The sequence below is a fragment of the Pseudophryne corroboree genome, chromosome 2 (genome assembly GCF_028390025.1).
Source record: "Pseudophryne corroboree isolate aPseCor3 chromosome 2, aPseCor3.hap2, whole genome shotgun sequence".
Lineage (NCBI taxonomy): Eukaryota > Metazoa > Chordata > Amphibia > Anura > Myobatrachidae > Pseudophryne > Pseudophryne corroboree.
The window spans coordinates 572,265,017-572,285,859 of record NC_086445.1 but is presented as its reverse complement, the minus strand read 5'-3'; the positions used below and the strand labels follow the sequence as shown (position 1 = coordinate 572,285,859).

Below are 20,843 nucleotides of genomic sequence, written 5' to 3'. Positions count from 1 at the left end.
TTCCTGGTTCGCTATCACTGCTCCGAGTGACTCCATCTTGATTTGAACGCTTGTATGTAAGTGTTCAAATATTTCAGATCTCACCGAGCCGGTTGGCTTCAGTACCACAATATAGTGTGGAATACTACCCCCTTCCTTGTTGTAAGAAGGGTACTTTGATTATCACCTGCTGGGATTACAGCCTGTGAATTGTGTGAGGGGGAGACGTCTCGAATTTCCAATGTACACCTGGGATATTACATGTAGGATCCCGGAGTTCCCTTGCGAGTGTTGCTGAAACTCTTGAGATGACCCCCTACCGCACCTGAGTCCGCTTGTACGGCCCCAGCGTTATGCTGCGGACTTGGCAGAAGCCGTGAGGAGCTTCTGTTCCTGGGAATGAGCTGCTTGCTGCAGTCTTCTTCCCTTTCCTCTCCCCCTGGGCAGATATGACTGGCCTTCGCCCGCCTGCCCGTATGGGGACGAAAGGACTGAGACTGAAAAGACTGTGTCCTTTTCTGCCAATATGTGACTCGGGGTAACAAAAGGTGGATTTTTCAGCTGTTGCCATGGCCACCAGGTTCAATGGACCGCCCCTTTATACGGCAATACTTCCATATGCCGTCTGGAATCTGCCTCACCTGACCACTGTCGTGTCTTCGTCTGGCAGATATGTACATCACATTTACTCTTGATGCCAGAATGCAAATATGCCTCTGCGCATCACACATATATAGAAATGCATCCTTAAAATGCTCTATAGACAATAAAATCCTGTCCCTGTCAAGGGTATCAAAATTTTCAGTCAGGAAATCCGACCAAGCCCCCTCAGCGCTGCACATCCAGGCTGAGGCGATTGCTGGTCGTAGTATAACACCAGTATGTGTGTATATACTGTTATGATATTTTCCAGCTTCCTATCAGCTGGCTCCTTGAGGGCGGCCGTATCTGGAAACGGTAACGCCATGTTTTTTATAAGCGTGTGAGCGCCTTGTCCACCCTAAGGTGTGTTTTCCAACTCGCCCTTACTACTGGCGGGAAAAAGGGTATACCGCCCATAACTTTCTGTCGGAGGAACCCCACGTATCATCACACACTTCATTTAATTTATCTGATTCAGGCAAAACTACAAGTAGTTTATTCCCACCCTACAAAATACCCTTATTTGTGGTACTTGTGGTATCAGAAATACGTAACACCTCCTTCATTGCCCTTAACATGTAACTTGTGGCCCTAAAGGAAAAATACGTTTGTTTCTTCACCGTCGACACTGGGGTCAGTGTCCGTGTCAGTGTCTGTCGACCGACTGAGGTAAATGGGCGTTTTTACAAGCCCCTGACGGTGTCTGAGACGCCTGGACCGATACTAATTTGTCCGCCGGCTGTCTCATGTCGTCAACCGGCTTGCAGCGTGTTGACATTATCACGTAATTCCATAAGTAAGCCATCCATTCTGGTGTCGACTCCCTAGAGAGTGACATCACCATTACAGGCAATTTTCTCCGTCTCCTCACCAACATTTTCCTCATACATGTCGACACACACGTACCGACCTACAGCACACACATACAGGGAATGCTCTGATAGAGGACAGGACCCACTAGCCCTTTGGGGAGACAGAGGGAGAGTTTGCCAGCACACACCAAAAGCGCCATAATGTATATAACAACCCTAGAAGGTGTTGTTTCTATATATGGGCTCTTAATATATAATTATATCGCCAATTTATGCCCCCCTTCTCTTTAACCCTGTTTCTGTAGTGCAGGGGAGAGTGGGAGCCTTCCTCACCAGCGGAGCTGGTCAGGAAAATGGCGCTGAGTGCTGAGGAGAATAAGCTCCGCCCCTTTCACGGCGGGCTTTTCTCCCGGTTATTAGGAAAACTGGCCTGGGTTAAATACATACATATAGCCTTAATGGCTATATGTGATGTATTTATTTGCCTCTAAGGTAATCTATATTGCTGCCCAGGGCGCCCCCAGCAGCGCCCTGCACCCTCCGTGACCGAGATCAGTGAGCCGTGTAGCAACAATGGCGCACAGCTGCAGTGCTGTGCGCTACCTTCATGAAGACTGAGGAGTCTTCTGCCGCCTGTTTCCGGACCTCCGTTCTGCCGTTCTTCAGCGTCTGTAAGGGGGATCGGCGGCGCGGCTCCGGGACGAACCCCAGGCTGACCTGTGTTCCGACTCCCTCTGGAGCTCAGTGCCCAGTAGCCTAAAACTTCAATCCTCCTGCACGCAGGTGAGTTGCAAGTCTCTCCCCTAAGTCCCTCGTTGCAGTGATCCTGTCGCCAGCAGGAATCACTGATTAGAAACCTAAAAAAAAACTTTTCTAAACAGCTCTTTAAGAGAGCCACCTAGATTGCACCCTCTCGGACGGGCACAAAAACCTAACTGAGGCTTGGAGGAGGGTCATAGGGGGAGGAGCCAGTACACACCATGTGACCTAAAAGCTTTTTTAGATGTGCCCTGTCTCCTGCGGAGCCCGCTATTCCCCATGGTCCTGACGGAGTCCCCAGCATCCACTAGGACGTTAGAGAAAGCTAGTTTGGTAAATAGTCTCCTTTGCCCTGTAAACCTCCAACCCCTTCTGGGTTTAAAGGTTACAAGACCACCAACTATGGGTCTATTTACTAAGCCTTGGATGCAGATAAATCCGACGGAGATAAAGTCCCAGCCAATCGGCTCCTAACTGTCATTTTTCAATCCCAGCCTGTGACATTGCAGTTAGGAGCCGATTGGCTGGGATTTTATCTCCGTTGGATTTGTCTGCATCCAAGGCTTAGCAGATAGACCCCTATGGTGCAAGTGATGGAACAGGCACACTTATTGTGGCTATAGCTTCCTGTATCCGACCTGCACTGATGGCTGAGCCAGATCTTTTTGTTCTAATACATGTTCTTCCATTGTGCCTGCTGTATTAATCAGCTATTTCTGAATAATTCCTATGATTTCTGTTCTCTGAATAAAACTGGAAGAACTAAAGAATCTTTTTTTTTAATGGAGAGTTCTGCCACCTTTTGATGCACCTAGACTATAGTCTTTCTAAATGTTCTGTCTTCACCACATGTGCAGTGCTGCATAACGCTTTGGAGTCAGCGCCTAGTGTGGATTGAAGGATTTAACAGAGACAAGCTAAATGTTACAATTTCCTAAAGAAGTAAAAGATTGAAAAGACACTTGACAAACCATGTCTGGGTACACTCTGTGTAGCCTATTCAATTACACAATGCACTTATGAAGGTTTTTTAAACAGCAATAAACATCAGGGGCAAAAGCAGGATTTATAATGGGAGTTCCTGTACGTGTATATGGGTAGGGCAGAACAAAATTATGTGATTGCAAAAATTGTGTCATGTTGGCTCTGCCCCCTTCCTAGACACCCACAAATAGAGATGAGACATTGAAAGAAAGCATTGGTTGTACCAATGGGGCAGATGTATTAAGCCTGGAGAAGGGATAAAGCAGTGATAAGTGGAAGGTGATAACGCACCAGCCAATCAGCTCCTAACTCTTATTTTTCAAATTAGTAATGATTGGCTGGTGCGTTATCACCTTGCGCTTATCGATGGTTTATCACTTCTTTATCCCTTCTCCAGGTTAATATATCTGTCCCACTGGTTTCTAAAATTGGTAATAAAAGATTGCATTCTCCTATACAGTGGTTCAGGAACACTGATGCTTTCCGTAATTTCTGCTTATCTGAGGTAACATCGCTACTTAACAAAACTCCAAGCAAAGGATTTGGACACTGAACCTCCTTTACGATATTCGTCCACCTAACTTGTGAGCAGTGGCACTGAGAGGGTGAGGGAGAGCAGGTACTCTTTACCTGGGCCTGGACCTATTGGAGGGGCCTGGGTCCCGCTGCCCCCCCTCTCCCCCGTCGCAGCTCAGTGCTGTGTGCTGTGCTGGGGAGAGAGGCAGCCACAACATCAGCCTGTCCTCTCTCACCCTGCATGCGTGGGCAGCGATGGATCGCATCCCGCCATATGGGACACTGGCGCCCACTGTGTAGAGTGCGTGCCCGCTTCGTGACTGCAGGAAACATGATTTTTATATATATATATATATATATATATAGATTTTAATGGAGGGGATCTGGCTACGGCTTCACCATTTGGCCACGCCCCCTCCTTATACCAGGGCCTGCCAGTTCTGTCAGCGCCCCTGCTTGTGAGCTGTCATTAACATACCTCCCAACTTTCTTAACTCATAAAGAGGGACCTTGTGCCCGGAAAGGGGGCATGACCTATGTGAAAGGGGCGTGGCCTCATGGCAGCGATGCGATCATGAGTCACACACCCTTTTACCGTCACTGAGGGGGCATGCCTAGCGCTCTCTGAGCTGCTGGCATGCCCTCTCTCCCTCTGTCACCTGTGAATAGACACTGTGCGCATGCGCACAGCATCTATTCACCGCTGCTCTGCTAAGCACTAAGAGTGTCATTTTTTTGCACCTTGTCAATAATAACTCTTTGTGAAATCTACTTATATTTAAAATGCACATCATGCAGCATGCCATGTAGGGAACTACCTCATGTACCGCAGTAAGAGGGGGTAATTCAGAGTTGATCGCAGCAGCAAATTTGTTAGCAGTTGGGCAAAACCATGGGGCTAATTCTGAGTTGATCGCAGCAGGAATTTTGTTAGCAGTTGGGCAAAACCATGTACACTGCAGGGGAGGCAGATATAATATGTGCAGAGAGAGTTAGATTTGGGTGGGTTATTTTGTTTCTGTGCAGGGTACATACTGGCTGCTTTATTTTTACACTGCAATTTAGATTGCAGACTGAACACACCCCACCCAAATCTAATTCTCTATGCACATCAGTGACGTGCGGTGCGGTCAATAGCTGGGGAGGCACTGGCTTCTCCAGTACATCCCCAGCAGCACAACGTAGTGCCCCCCTGTAGTGCCAGTTACACGTAGTGACCCCCCCGTAGTGCCAGTTACACGTAGTGACCCCCCCGTAGTGCCAGTTACACCTAGTGACCCCCCCGTAGTGCCAGTTACACGTAGTGACCCCCGCTGTAGTGCCAGTTACTCAAGGTGACCCTCCCCTGTAGTGCCAGTTACACGTAGTGACCCGCGTAGTGCCAGTTACACATAGTGACCCCCCGTAGTGCCAGTTACAAGTGGTGACCCCCCCCTGTAGTGCCAGTTACACGTGATGACCCCCCCTGTAGTGCCAGTTACACGTGGTGACCCCCCCTGTAGTGCCAGCTACACGTGGTGACCCCTCCTATAGTGCCAGTTACACGTAGTGACCCCCTGTAGTGCCAGTTACACGTGGTGACCCCCCTGTAGTGCCAGTTACACATGGTGACCCCCCTGTAGTGCCAGTTACACGTGGTGACCCCACCTGTAGTGCCAGTTACAAGAGGTGACCCCCCCTGTAGTGCCAGTTACAAGAGTTACAAGTGGTGACCCCCCCTGTAGTGCCAGTTACAAGTGGTGACCCCCCTGTAGTGCCAGTTACAAGTGGTGACACCCCATGTAGTGCTAGTTACACGTGATGACTCCCCCTGTAGTGCCAGTTACACGTGATGACCCCCCCTGTAGTGCCAGTTACACGTGATGACCCCCCCTGTAGTGCCAGTTACATGTAATGACCCCTGTCTTGGATGTGGGGATGAGCTACCCTTCCTGCCCACACTACTTCGAATAACCAGCCCCTCTCACCTGATTCCTGGCAGAGTCGCCGGTGGGACAGTGCAAGAGGGAGGCCCAGTGCTGCTGCTGAGTGTGCTGCCTGAGAGGAGGAGGAGAGCGCTGGCCGCCGCTGCTCTGGCCTTCCCGGCGCCACCTCCGTGCCCGCATATTGGATGATGCTGCTGCTGCACTTTGCTCTCCCCGCTCCCCGCTACTGGCAGCTGCGCCTGCGGAGTGAAATAGATCTACAGGCACGGGCGGCACCTGCTACTACAGGCTCCCACTACTAGCAGCAGCAGGTGAGGAGTGAGGACCCATTGATTGGCAGCTCCGAGTCCGTGGTCCCGCCGCCGCTTATGGGTGATTGGACCAGCTGATCCAGCAGTGGATCCGCTGTCCAATCACATGTGCCTCGGTGACAGGGGCATGCTTCCTGTTAACGAGGCACTTCTATAGGTGCCGCTTTTTTCAATTTTTTCAATGGGCTTTTACAGCCCTCTGCTTGCACCCCCCCCCCCCCTCTATCCCGTTCTCATTGCATACGGGAGGCACTACTATCAGTGCCTCCCTAACTACTTTAATAAATTACAATGATTACAATAATATAAAGAGAATACTTATGACACAGAATATGTGTCATAAGTATCTTCTTTGTATTATCTTAATCATTAATGACAGGGGAATGACAGGGGAGGCACTGCCTCCCCTCACTGCACGTCCCTGATGCACAGGTTATATCTGCCTCCCCTGCAGTGCACATGGTTTTGCCCAACTGCTAACAAGGTTCCTGCTGCGATCAACTCAGAATTACCCCCCACGTGCACTGCAGGTGGGGCAGATATAACATTTGCAGGGAGAGTTAGAGTTGGGTGGGTTATTTTGTTTCTGTGCTGGGTAAATACTGGCTGCTTTATTTTTACACTGCAATTTAGATTTCAGTTTGAACACACCCCACCCAAATCTAACTCTCTCTGCACATGTTATATCAGTTATGTAGTGCACATGGTTTTGCCCAACTGCTAACAAATTTGCTGCTGCGATCAACTCTGAATTAGGTCCTTAATTCTTGAGCTATTTGCTTCTGTGTTGTGAGCTTGGTAATTTCAACTACTGTATATGAAGCAAGTGGTAATTGTTAGTTTAAAGCAGTTGTTCTCAAACTTAGGCTCCAAGGTACTCTAAAAGTCCACGTTTTAAAGTTATCCATACTTGTGCACAGATGTTACTGTATAATCAAACTGACTAAGGTTCTAATTAATGCATCTGTTTTTATGGATGGATATCTACAAATTCAAAACCTAGACAGCTTGAGTACCTTGAGGACCAAGTTTGAGAACCACTTGTTAAAAGAATTGCAGTTAAGCAGAAGTAGATACTATGTAACTGCACACCACATTGCTATGCTTAGCTGCATTGCTTTCAACTGACAAATTTAACTGAACTCATATAGTTGGAATTACAAGGTTTCTTACACAGGCACAAATAGCTTCATACAGATGTATCCTCGGTATACGTTTAATTTGCTAGCTGTCTGGATCCCGGCGTTCAGGATACCGACGCTGGAAATGCCGGCAGCCGGAATACCGCTGCAACAGGCCTATTCACAATAGTGGGTGTCTACTGATAGAGTGAGAATAGAACCTGTGGCGAGCACAGCTAGCTCACAAGGGTACTCTTTGCGCTTGCCCCACTTCCGGGATATCGCTGTTGGTATATTGACAGCCAGCATCCCGGCCACCGGTATATCATACTGAACCTGTGTCCTCATACATGATTGCTGTAGTCACGCCAAACAGCCCCTCTTGGTGCGCCAGCTATTTTAGACTCTGCTAGTGTCAGGCGTCATTTTTTGCAGACAATGACTAGGACGCACCAGGAGACTGTGTTGATTAATTTGATATGTGACACTTGTATATCTGTCTCTGAATCTGTAAACGAAGTGCTACAATGGAGCAGCTACAGCTTTTTACCAAATACAAGTTCCGTTGTGCTCCGTATTCAGACACAAAATACAATGTCACAGGTCAAATTAATCAGCACAGTCTCCTGGTACCTCTTAGCAACATTGCTTTGCAACTAGGACACATTTCCGGCAAAAAAAGACACCCAATGCTAGCAAACTTGCACGGGAACTGATGGCTCACTTGCGCCAAGCATCTCACATTGCATTGCGTATGAGGACACATCTGTATATTGACTGAATTACTGAGGTGTATGAGGTTTTGAATTCAAGTCACAGTTATGGCATGCTCAGCAATGTGTGTTTACAATAGAGGAGAATATAACTGAAGCTGTACATATCTGCTTTATGTGCAGGAGTGCATCACAGAGAAGGAAGTTCATAGATATTCTTTCTCATTGACTCTATTGCTAAAGATACTTATCATTATAAGGTACAGTGTGTCTAGAATTAGATTATACTCCTCATCACAGTCCAACATGTTTATTATTTAAAAATATTCAGTATTTATAATGCAGTGTTTTTCCATTATCTATTACATAAAGCATAGCATGTACATTAAATGAACAATTAGCCCACTTCACTTCTCCTACCCTCCTCACTACAATCTTCTCCATGTTACACAAACCTGTAAAAAAGGTGAGCTTAGACACATAAAAGAACATCATTTTATCAGACAACTTCCGATTGGCCTTCTTCACTGGAACTGTAGCAAAGTCCATCTTGCTGACGACATAGGCTTCAGCAACGGTCTCTTGACTCAAAACTTTTAAACCCATGTCACTGTCACAATGATTGATGTCTTTTGTACTCTGGACTCCTATTTCTTGAAAAGTCTCTTTTCTTATTGTGACTTCCATTCATACCACTCAGTCTCTGACTTTGGCTTTTGACTCACCTGAGGTATACAAAAAGCAGTGTTTGTATACTCCCCATCATATCTTCTATGTGGCTTGCCAACTTTTGATCTACGAGATGATCTTTGTTGTGGTTGAACTTCCACGCTGGTAGTTTCTGATTTATCTCCAGCTACTGGCATGTCCAATGACACATACAGTATTTGCTTTGCATGTCAAAATCCATCTTTTCTGCAACTTGTATGGTTTTTTTAATACAACATCCCTTGACTTGACAAGAAAGCTTGTAATTGTAATCCACAATCTGTAGCCTTTACTCTCATACAAGCATTATGCACTTTATTGTTTTTGAATCCAGCTTACATCTTTTTTTTGTTGTTGTTGGTACATGGACATAAGCAATGCTCCCAAATGTTCTTCGATGAATTACACCTGGCTTTCCTTTTGACCAGGCCTCAATTGCTGTATCCGTAGGCATGCATCCGTCAGCATACATCTAGCTTTCTCCACTAGTGTACTGTTCAGCATTTCATTATGCTCAGGACTATAAGCTATGGTCAACTAATGCTGTATTCCATACTTTGTCAATAATTATTTCACCTCTCTAACTGAGATATTCTTTTCTGTTATCAGATCATAGAACTTTTAATTTGCAACTTGTTTAATTCTCTGCAAGTCCCTTGTAATCTCTAATTTTCTTTGCTTCTTTAGATTTCTTCTTAATTAAATATACATGTGTTATTCTCGCAAAGTCATCTATAAATGTCACATGGTATCTTTAATCACTAACAGACTTTACTTCCATTTGGTCCACAAACGCCCGAATGTACTATTTCAAGTGGTGCTTTAGTTCTCTTGGTTGACATTGAAAATGGATGATGACTCTGTTTTCCAAATATGCAGCTTTCATACACGGGTTTCTCTGTGTTAGGCACTGGCATTCCTGTGACCTTCCATTCTGAAACTTTTGAACACACTGTCATATCCAAGGTAACCAAATCTTCTGTGCCAGAGTTCCAAAGACTGTGACTCACTTGTCATCATTGCGTAGTAGTGCTGTATATCATGGACATACAATTGCTGGCGTCTTGTGCCAGATTTCCGTGACTTCTGTTCTCAATAGAGCTTTAACTGTCCCAGCATTTGTGGCTTCAAAGTTTGTTTGCCAATTCCTTTGATTGTGATAGAGTTACACTCACCTATCTCAGTAAACAACTTATCCTTGCAGCTGAAATGTCTTGTTGCACCTGAATTGATATACCAAGAGTATTTTTTGTGGTTATCTGTTACAGCCAGGGCTAAATGTACCGCAGTAATCTACATTTACATTTACATGGATCTACATTTCTCTATTTGCAATTAATTTCCTTGTGACCTATCTTGGGACAATAATATCACTTTAACTTTATGAAAGTGTCACTTTTTTGCTTGCAATGTATTTGTCTTAGCATTAGATTCACAGGGTACGTTTCCTGAATCTGTAATAGTTTAGCTCCTACTGTGTCTGTTGTTAACTTTAAACTGTTTGCTTCCAATGAAGATAAGGTAGTTGCAATAGCCTTATGTTCTATTTTCACACCAACAGACATTGGGAGACAGACATCATTCTGTCTATATAATCATTCATACTTCTGCCTTCATGTAACTTTGTGTTATACAATACACATCTCTAGTTTATTCTTCTCATGAGACCTCCATCCTGATATGTCTCTTGCAATGCAGTCCACAAGTCTATAACTGAATTATGGAGTACATATGCTGCTCCAAACTCTAGCCTATGGTACTCATGGCTCTCTCTACTTCAAATGTCACCAGGATCTATTGTTACTTTCCACAGTCTCTCCCACTTAAGTTGCGTCTCCATAGCAAATTTTCTTGTTGTGTAGTTCTCTGCACCGTTACGTTTAATGAACCCCATTACAGGTATAATTCCTGTATGTGTGCTCCTTATAGACATTATTATGCTGCTCTTCTACTGTACAAAGTATTTTCTATGACACATATAGCTTATAGTCACACTGTTTTTTCTTCTTTTTTTGCTGCAGCTGCTCTCAGTATTTTTACATGTGGCCAAGATGGCTCCTCAGTAGGTCCATAACTAGAGTGGTATGGAGTAGGGATCTGGTCAGGATCTGGTCGATCGGATCCCGGCAGTCGAAATACCAAAGTGGGAATTCCCACACTGCTCGGAATGGCGGCGCCAACATCCTGACTGGGATCACAATCTCGGAACCAGCATCGCGACACCCTGAAACCCAAACAAGACACTGTCAGGCCATCGGAGAGTTAAGCTGAGGGTGTGTGTGTGTGTGTGTGTGTGTGGGGGGAGGGGGGTAGATTTAGGCTGCAAGGTGGAGGATTAGGCTGCAGGGAGGGGGTTGTAGATTTAGGCTGTATGGAGGGTGGGGTTAGGGGTCCATTCGGGATTCTCATTGTCGGGATGCTGCGGTCGGTATTCTGCCTGCCTGCATACCGAATGCTGGTATTTCTAAACCAACCCATGGAGTATGCCACTGCTCATAGTGCTGCAGAGTAGGGGGCGTTGTTGGCAAAACTTGTTAATTATCTGTTTTAATTACTTTCACTTACAGCTTCCCTTTTTGAAGTCGACTGTATACTTCCCCCACCCCATCTGTCGCTAATACCTATACAACATTCATGAACTTAATTTGAGAGCTCTTTGTTATTCACACTGTCCTTTATTACATTTCAAGATGCTGACATACTCAGGATTCGAACCCATTGCCTATGGCATTTCAGTCAGACATTCTATTAATTGAGCTATCTGCCCTTGCATAGAAAGCTATAGAATTCTAATTATGTGAAGCTTACTTTGTACTTTGTAAAAAAATATAAGCATTGTAGCTGAGCAGATCTATGTAGGATGTGGTTGCAAGGGATTGGATGTGTGGCTGCACACTACATAGATCTGCTCAGTTGCAATGCTGTTTATGTATTTACAAAGTACAAGTAGCTTCATATAGTTAGAAATGTCATAGGTCTTATGCAGGATCAAATAACTCAATGAGTAGTGTGTTTGAATGGTTCACAACAGGTTATGGGTTTGAATCCTGGGTATGGCAGTATATTGAAATGTGTTATTCAATAAAGGGTATTGTAACTGAATAAGAACAAGCTCGCAACTTAAGTGCAAGAATATGGTGTAAAGAGGATTTGTGTCCAAATCCCTTTTCTTGCAGTGATCTATAAATGTATGTGTATAGTATAAAGATCTCTCTCTCTCTAATGTGTGAAGGTACAAAGCATGGTCTTCCTCTAGGATCAATTTAGTCGTGCCCCTTCTCCACCATGTGGTTTATATGCACAACTGAATGTGCTACTGTTATTCACTGTTACACTTGTTGGATCAGTAATGGAGCAGTGATTGTAGCATAGCAGGGGTGTAGGCAGTTCACCAGCTGGTAACTGCCTTCTCACAAGTCAGCTGTGCAGGGTTCTGGAACAGTGGTATTAGCAGGGTGAAGTTGCGGATCTCAGGAGCTGAGAGGAGGATGTCTAGCTTTCACTATGTCGCTCTCACACAATGGCAAGATGCGCTATTGGTGACCATCTTGGTTAGAGAATTAAGTTTCTCTAGAGGAGCCATTTTGTTGGAGACTGCGCAGTAGCATGAATTATATGCCAATAATGTATTGTGAGTACACTCCATAGTTGCATAATGCTGGCAGCATACGATACTAGGAACACAGAGACAGGCCTACAGAGGACATGTACTCCTACCCACATTTTCTATGAGGGTTAGCGATTACAGGTTGCAGAGTGTCCTGGATTGTCCAGAAAAAAAATTAATTTTAGAGAGCAATGGCGACATTCCACTTGGATGTTCCCTAAGGGATCATTTAAAGAGTAGCTGCAAGTATGAGTATTGGTTCCAGTATGATTGACGGTCGGATGGGATGTTGGTGGTCACAATACGGATGCAGGAATCCCGATCTGTGAAATCCCATCAGGGGCAAGGTAAGTATGTCCTCCTTCTCTCCAACCACCTAAACCTTTCTTCTCGCAGCCTAACCCTAACCTCCCCCCTTAGTGCCTAACCCTAACCCCCCCAGTGGTGGCCAAACCTAACCCCCTCACCATCTGCAGCTTAACCCTAACCCCCCCTTCCCCGCCCACAGAGCTGTCTCCTATGATTTATTATGACTATGTATGCTGTCGCATATTTATCAAGTATATTGGTGGTACTTTTACCTCACAATGACTATTCTGGTAACACTATTTGGATGGATTTAGCAGAACAAATGCTTTCAAAACAGTAAGTTTGCTTCTATGAAAATATAGCAAAGAATATCAATTTAAGTAATAAAAGTCACACTATGGGGCCTATTTTGAGAATAGTCAAAATGTACTGGCGGGCTAATTGTCTGAAAACCGGGATATGTGCTTTTATACTGATGGAGTATGTACGGGCAGGAAGTTACCTCTCATGGCTATTATCAGTTATTGTTTTTGTTTTTACTTTTTTTTTTACTGTGGTTGAAAAAATTATTAATTAATAATAGACCTTAATAGGCTTTTTAGACTAGTCACTAGTGCATAATGTCACCCCTGGTGTCAATGAAACAGGGGGTGTGGTCTTTTGAAAAGACAAAAGCAACTATATGTCTTTTCCAGGGCACACTTAAGAAAATTAAAATGTGAAACTATTAAAATTTTACTTTTATTGAAATATACTTAAAAAGAAGAGAGCAGACATCATATATTGATAAGTGCACTAATGCTATGATTCTAGGCGAAATAGTTATATAGGTAGGCGAAAATATGCATTCCCTTAATTGTCAAAATTGCCTGTGTCTCCTAACAGTGGGAAATATTTATGGGAATAAAGTCACTCCATTAGGCTCAGTGTAAACTATGATCTCTACCTTGTCTGAAAGTCACAGAATGAATTCTGTGTGGAAGAATAAAATACCTACGGTACCTAGTATTCCCTGGTGGTCTCCCATCCAGGTACTGACCAGGCCCTGCAGTGCATAGCTTCCAAGATCACACGAGGTTGGGCATACCCAGTGCGTTCTGACCGTAGGTAAATATGTCTCCAACACACACAATGTTTCAAGCACACGGGAACCTGCAGGACTTATGTATGTCAATATTAATTGAAAATGGTGTGTGCCTGAGTTTATTCAATAGGGTAGCTAGAGTAATGTTGCTGAATAGGCCAAGTCGCAGGACTTGTGTATAGCAATGATAGTTTGGACCAATGTGTGCCTAAGTTGGTTCCAATAAGGTAGCAAGATGAATGTTACTAAGTAGTACGTGTCTTGGAGTATATTGATTTAAATAAGTGTGTACAGTAGATATATAAGAGCAGGAGCCAAGTCTAAATATTCTGACACTTCTGCTGTTCAATCATCTGTCTCAACATCGAATGACCGAATGAGAGAGTGATCAGGAACAGACAATGGCTCAGAAGTAAGGGTAGAGGGGTACTTCTGCTGTCCCTAAAAGGAGTGGCGTTCTGTTACCATAGGCATTGCAGAACGTCACTAATAATCATGGGAAGATAGAGTAACCCCGAAATTTAAGAAAAAGTTAGGGATTAGATTTAAACAGTGCACAAAGGGTGATGCCCAAAAATTGTACGAAATTAAACCTTATTCATAATATAGCGTATTGCTGGAGTTGAAAATATACCTTTGACACAAAATATACCTATAATAAACACAGACACAGTGTAACGTATGGCGCAACGTGCCCCAGCCTGTTCACACCTATACAAAGAATGAGTGTGACAGACAGAGTAGCAAGCCCAAGGCTGTTCGCAAATTGTGCAGGAAAGCAACAATTGAGAAAATTATAAGTTCACATGCACTTAATATGAGCAATAGATACTATGAAGTAACGTGCCCCAGCTATGCAAAAAAATGAGTGTGACAGATAGAGTAACAAGCCCAGCACCTGATGTGAGCAATAGATACTGAAACAATATAACACATGAGGCAGTAAGCCCCAATTTGCTCAAGCCTACATAAATGGCTGAGGCCCAGTTTATTCACAGCTTATGCTATTAGCTGCGAATGCTCTGGGTAAAAAAATCAAAAGGAAACCGGGATATGTGCTTTTATCCTGATGGAGTATGTACGGGCAGGAAGTTACTGATACCTCTCATGGCTATTATCAGTTATTGTTTTTCTTTTTACTTTTTTTTTTTACTGTGGGTGAAAAAATTATTAATTAATAATAGACCTTAATAGGCTTTTTAATAAGTAGACTAGTCACTAGTGCATTATGTCACCTCTGGTGTCAACCCATAATTGATCTTCAAACTTCTCTGGGCTATTATCCTGGGAAATGTGAGATTATCTACTGGAGGGTGGTGTGGGGGAATTTCACCGCACTGCATGATACAGTATGTCGCTCTCTTGTCACCTCTCATTATTATTAGTGACACTATTAATGTTTTATAGTTAGGGAGGGCATCTTTGGAGTTTCCACCACTGGTCATAAGAACAGATTCTCAATGTCATAAACATTGAAGAGGATGTCTTGTTTGTTTACTCTTTTTTTTTTTGTTCAATTAATTTTCATTTTCGGAGCACTGGCCATGCCCCCACTAAAATGGGAGGCGTGGCCCGCGATTGCGGCATCCCCATTAAGCCACGTCCTGTTCCCACAGGCCACACCCCTATTTGGCACTACTCGTTTTCGCTGTGCAGAAAGTCCTGATTTACCTCCCTTGAATGTTGGGAGGTATGTTACTGGACAACAGTATATATCAATAACGTCTTACCAGGAAAGCTGCGCCATAGTGGAAAGATAGCTTTCGCTATTAATTCACTTCAGGCTTTTGACTCGGCTTACCTACTGAGCATGTACATCAGTGTAACAGCAGCTAACGCCATATGCAGAGGCGCTGACTCCTCGGGCACAGTTTTTCAGGGGTGTGATAAATTGGTTCAGAACACAATCCTCATTGGTAATAATAGGGACTGCGGCCTTCTGCATTAGTTAGAAGATATTTGTGTTACTGTTTGCAATTAGCTTTTAGTAAATTGCAGGAATACTAAAAAAATGCCTCAATCATGGAGAAATAACCATTTTAGCATCATCCTGGCTTCACAATTAGTCCCTCAGTGTTTTTCTCTATATTCATATTCTCTATTATGATATAGGTATGCAGTGTTTCTGACTATAAATATATTATTATTAGGTATTTTATTAAGGTGGCGTAGGTGTATAAGTGCTGTACATCGCCTTCCTGCAGTACCTGACATCACTGCATAATAATACGCTGTAGTGTCGTGCTGCTCGTGGATTATCTCCTTTGCTCAACCATGTTGACTAAGTGTGAAAGTAGCTTCCTTGCGTTTAGAACTCATTACCAGAAAGAAGAAAGCACAAGGATTGAGACAGGATGAAATATTGATTGAAGAAGGGCCGCGGGTTCCTACTGTGCTCTTAATAATTCAACAAGACTTTAAAAATAAAACTGAAAGCTATTTCTGATTCTCTCCCCCATTTTCTTGTATTTTTCGGACGTGAGCTGAGGAGCCAGCTGGGTTTGTGGTAATTAAACAGATATTGGCAGCCTATATCCCATGACTCATTGTCCTTTCTTTTGTGGTTGGTTTTAACCCCTCTCCTGCCAGTGATTTCTTTGAGGCTCTTTGACAGCTGAATGCTTGCATTGCAGCAGTGCCCCCCAAAACACTTCCACAGATACTAGACTAGAGGTTTTGGTTCCATCTGGTACAGCACGTGATGAGTACATAAATCTCTTATTGCTGCAATTTACTAATAACATATTGCTGTGTTACTTACTGCCCTGACAGTACATTACAGGATTGCTGGGTCTGCCTACTACTTTTTATGCATGTCGAATCGGTGCCGACTGCACAGGATCAGCTCCAGGGAGAGGCACGATCAGTGCAACCGTTCCCCCTGCTCTTGCGTCCAGTCAGCAGCCTCCCTGGACCTACTGCAGCCCAGCACACAACTGGGGGCTGGGGACAGAGGATACAGCCAGTGATAAGTAAGGCAGTGAGAGGAAAGGGACGGGGTTGGGGGGTGTGCGTGGATGCTGTCCCCTCCAACAAGAAGCCTGGGTAGTTAGTACCTGCTCCCCTCGGCGCCTCTGAATGAAAACAGTGAGTCGGACGCAAATGGTCGCAAGTGTGGACATCCACGGCACCCAAACTTACTATCTCTTGCAAGTAACAGCACGCCATTATGTAGAAAGCTGCACAGGCTTCATATGAAACAGGCTTCCCATGTCCGTCTGCACGCTTCAGATAAGCAAGGAAGTCAGGCAACATGGCAGCGACACTCCCATGTTACATACCCTCCAACATTTTACACATAAAAACAGATACAAATTCGGAAAGGGGTCTTTCCTATACTTTCAGTGTAAATTTGGAGAGTCAAAAATCAGTACATAGCCCCTTTTGGAAGGTACGGACCATAAAAAAAAGGTACTGTACCTGCTAAAAAGGTACAGTTGGAGGGTATGATGTGACTCCCATTAAGTGCATCCAGTTCTGTGCACGTTATGTGCCCAGTTGCCACCCAGAAATGCCAATTTCACAGACGAAGAGAAGTGGCCGTGGACGTAATGGTCCTTTCTACTCATATTCTCTGTCAATGTGCGTTTGCATGATGGGGCGAATGTGCAGTCAGCAATTGCTTTCTCTGATGCATGCACAGTCTCCTGGTGATCTCAGGATGCGTCCACTTTAGGGCTTGTGCCAGATCCGTTATCAGGCCCATTTAGGGCTGTAACTAGGGGTGTGCGAGTTATACTGTCACAGAGGGCTTAGGACTCTGCCCCATGGTCCCTGCATCTGGCAGACAGTATCGCTACTGCAGTGCCACCCAGAGCATCCTTTGGCAGCTAACTATGTGCACACTGCAACCTGTACAGCTCCCTAGAGCATCCTGAGGATGCTTCGGGCAGTGTTGTGCTTCCTGTTGCCCCACCTCCTCAGCATGACATCATAGTGTCATGTGATCAGGTGGCGTGGCTGGCACAGGGTGCAGGAAAACCCTGTTATGGTGCTGGCCCATTATCTCAGAACAGAGAGGGGCACAAGATGACTGCCTTCATATCACTTGCTTGCTCTGTTATAAATAATGACAATCTATATAACCGTACAATCATTCCAAATACAAAAATTAAGCACAATAAACTGGTGTAACTTTTCCAATTTGTGGATGAATTCTATCATAAACTCTCCATCGGCCGATATACACCCACACTCCATTCATAGGATCTTATCTATAATAATGACATGGACAACTGAATTGTCAGTGAAAGGGGTCAGCTTTTTATTAGAAGGGATTCGATTTAGTTTAACTGATTTCAAGATTAATCTAGAGTATGGTGGCGTGGGAAAAACGGCCTAGCTTAAGCAGAAACTTGAACAATATGCGACAGCCCAACCACAAAGAAGGCAAAGCACCCATCTGTACCGGTGTGCCCCTTGACTGACATTGCTATCTATACCTAACCTCTTCCATGACTGAAGTGCCCCCCAGGGAAACACCAAAACCCAGCCTAAACAATCGGCCTGGAATCGTTCTGAAACCGGCCAACGAACAAGGTTCCCTAAGAACTGCCGCCCAGAAGAAAGAGACTTTGTAGTTCTTTTCAGACTACAACTTTAAACAACCAAAACATCCCTTACTAATCAAAAACCCAAACACTAGGTGGAGCAGTCCAATCAAAATCCCCTCCCAACAAAAACTTTAAACCCTGTGTGTCCATCCAGAGTGTGGACATACAGAGCCGGGAGGTTTATGACACTACTGTCATATAGTAATGCCATCTGTATTCTTTCAGGTGTGCAAAACGGGTTACAGTTCTTGTGGCTATTCTACAAAGTATCCCATCACAGTATTATACAGGGACGTGGTTAAAATGCCGCCGGGCGGGATCCCAGCGGACATAATAACCGATGCCAGAATTCCGCCCAGCAACCACAATCCCAACGTCAGAATACCGAAAGAGGTGGGATTACCGGCATCAAAATACTGACACTTGGAATCCCGAACAGGCTCTCAGCCGCTTCCTGCCGTATGGGGGGAAGGGGGGGCGGGGGAGGGGGGGGTGTTACGTTTAGGCACTAGTACTGGGGGCGGGGGGGGGGGGGGGGGTTAGATTTAGGCAGCGGGGAAGCGAGGGTTAGGCACCAAGCAGGGAGGGTTAGGTTTAGGCAGCGGGGAAGGGAGGGTTAGAGTTCGGCAGCGGGGAAGGGGGGGTTAGAGTTAGGCAGCAGGGAAGGGAGGGTTAGGGTTAGGCACTCACAAGGGAGGGTTAGTGTAGGGGACAGGGGAAGGTTAGGGTCTTACCTGCGGGATTGCCGGGATTTCAAAGGCCGGGATGCCGATGTCGGTATTCTGACCATTGGCATCCCATCCATCGGCATTACCTACTGAACCCATTTTACAGATCACAATAATAAAAAAATATATATTTAGATTGCTATAGCAGAAAGGTAATTTCTATGTGTACCAGATCCAGTTATTCATTCTGTAATATAGTACCGCGTTCATGATATATAACTTCATAAACCTGGCCATAGGCACCTGCCTAAATAAATATCTGTTTGACAGTAGTTTGATCAGTTATCCTTACTGAGTGCCTAGCAGTAAATGTATCCAATCACAAAAGTGCCTTTGATTCACTTCACAGACAGAGAAATTATAATATTTACCTTGCTTAGAAAATACTGCACACCTTCAAAAAAAGAAATGATAATAATTTCTCTGCTTTGTGTAACATTTTAGATGACCCTTATATACTTGCACCTCTCCCAACTAGTAAATCGAGGGTGTCATTGCTCCAGCTGTCATCTGTTGCCTGCATCTGGTAGATGATGTTTTTTGCATGCAGAGAAAATACTGGCTTTTTGGGCATACAGGGCCTGATTTAGGGAGGAGCGCAGTACATATGGCCACTACGTCTTTGTACGTAGCAGCTGTTTCGTAATATGCTAATGCAACTGCGTAAGCAAATAATACACATAATATACCCTCAGGTTACTCAGGATGTCCTGAAAATTTATGCTGCTGAAGCCAGTGAAGCTGCGCTCTGGGCGTCACAACCCCGAAAAAACGTGGTCTATGCGTCCCCATTTTCTGCAACATATCCTGTCACTGCCACCAAATGCCAGAAGCATATCAATGATGCTGCAGCATCTGGGGCACTTTGCAGTCACGGATCTGCACATGCTCAGTGCGGCTTTGGAACGTGCAGATATAAAGCCATCTAAGCACTGGCGTATTTATCATGGGTGCAGTGTGCAGTGCACATGGGGGGTCATTCCGAGTTGTTCGCTCTGTATTTTTTTTTCGCAACGGAGCGATTAGTCGCTAATGCGCATGTGCAATGTCCGCAGTGCGACTGCGCCAAGTAAATTTGCTATGCAGTTAGGTATTTTACTCACGGCATTACGAGTTTTTTTCTTCGTTCTGGTGATCGTAATGTGATTGACAGGAAGTGGGTGTTTCTGGGCGGAAACTGCCCGTTTTATGGGTGTGTGCGAAAAAACGCTACCGTTTCTGGGAAAAACGCGGGAGTGGCTGGAGAAACGGAGGAGTGTCTGGGCGAACGCTGGGTGTGTTTGTGACGTCAAACCAGGAACGACAAGCACTGAACTGATCGCAGATGCCGAGTAAGTGTGGAGCTACTCAGAAACTGCTAAGAGGTGTCTATTCGCTATTTTGCTAATCTTTCGTTCGCAATTTTGATAAGCTAAGATTCACTCCCAGTAGGCGGCGGCTTAGCGTGTGCAAAGCTGCTAAAAGCAGCTTGCGAGCGTACAACTCGGAATGACCCCCATGGGCCGATGGGAACCAGTGCACCCATTTTTTTAATGAGTCCTGCGCCGACGTCAGCAGCGCAGATAAAACACTGTGAAAATGGAGCTGTGGCCATTTTCACATAGTTCTGCACATGTGCAGTAGAGATATCACTGGGAAAATGGCCACCGCACCATTTTCCCGGAGATCTGCGTATCCGCAGTAGATTCTGAGCCCTCTAGTGCTCAGACTCTCAGTGCTTCCGGCAGGGAGGAGGGGGCCTGAATGGAGGAGGCTGCACACGGGTCTCCTTTTCTCTTAAAGCGCCCCTAACCTCAATGCAGACAATTTGCCCAGTTTTTTTCAGTATAGGTCCTCTTTTAAAATTGATAGCTTTTTCCTTTAAATTTCATTTGTCTACTGTAGTGGAAGGCAGCATCCGGCATTATTAAACCAATACAGTGCCAAGAAGTTCCTTTTAGTCAGCACTGTACCTGCAAATGTACACACTTGATGCAAGCTGGCAGTTCTGTTTAATGCGGCAGCTGGTGAACTTTGACAGGTCATCAAAACTGGATTTTAAACTCAACTGAGCTGCCAAGCTGTGTAAAAACTTTCTGTACACTACTGCATT

At 44.8% G+C, this 20,843-nt stretch overlaps 1 protein-coding gene and 1 pseudogene across 4 annotated transcripts in view; one reads left to right on the top strand and one right to left on the bottom strand.

The window, feature by feature from the left end:
- DLGAP3 (DLG associated protein 3) overlaps positions 1–20,843 on the top strand; it is an 856,617-nt gene that overhangs the window by 61,816 nt on the left and 773,958 nt on the right. The window lies entirely within an intron of this gene.
- LOC135052450 (5S ribosomal RNA) lies at positions 13,377–13,495 on the bottom strand (annotated as a pseudogene).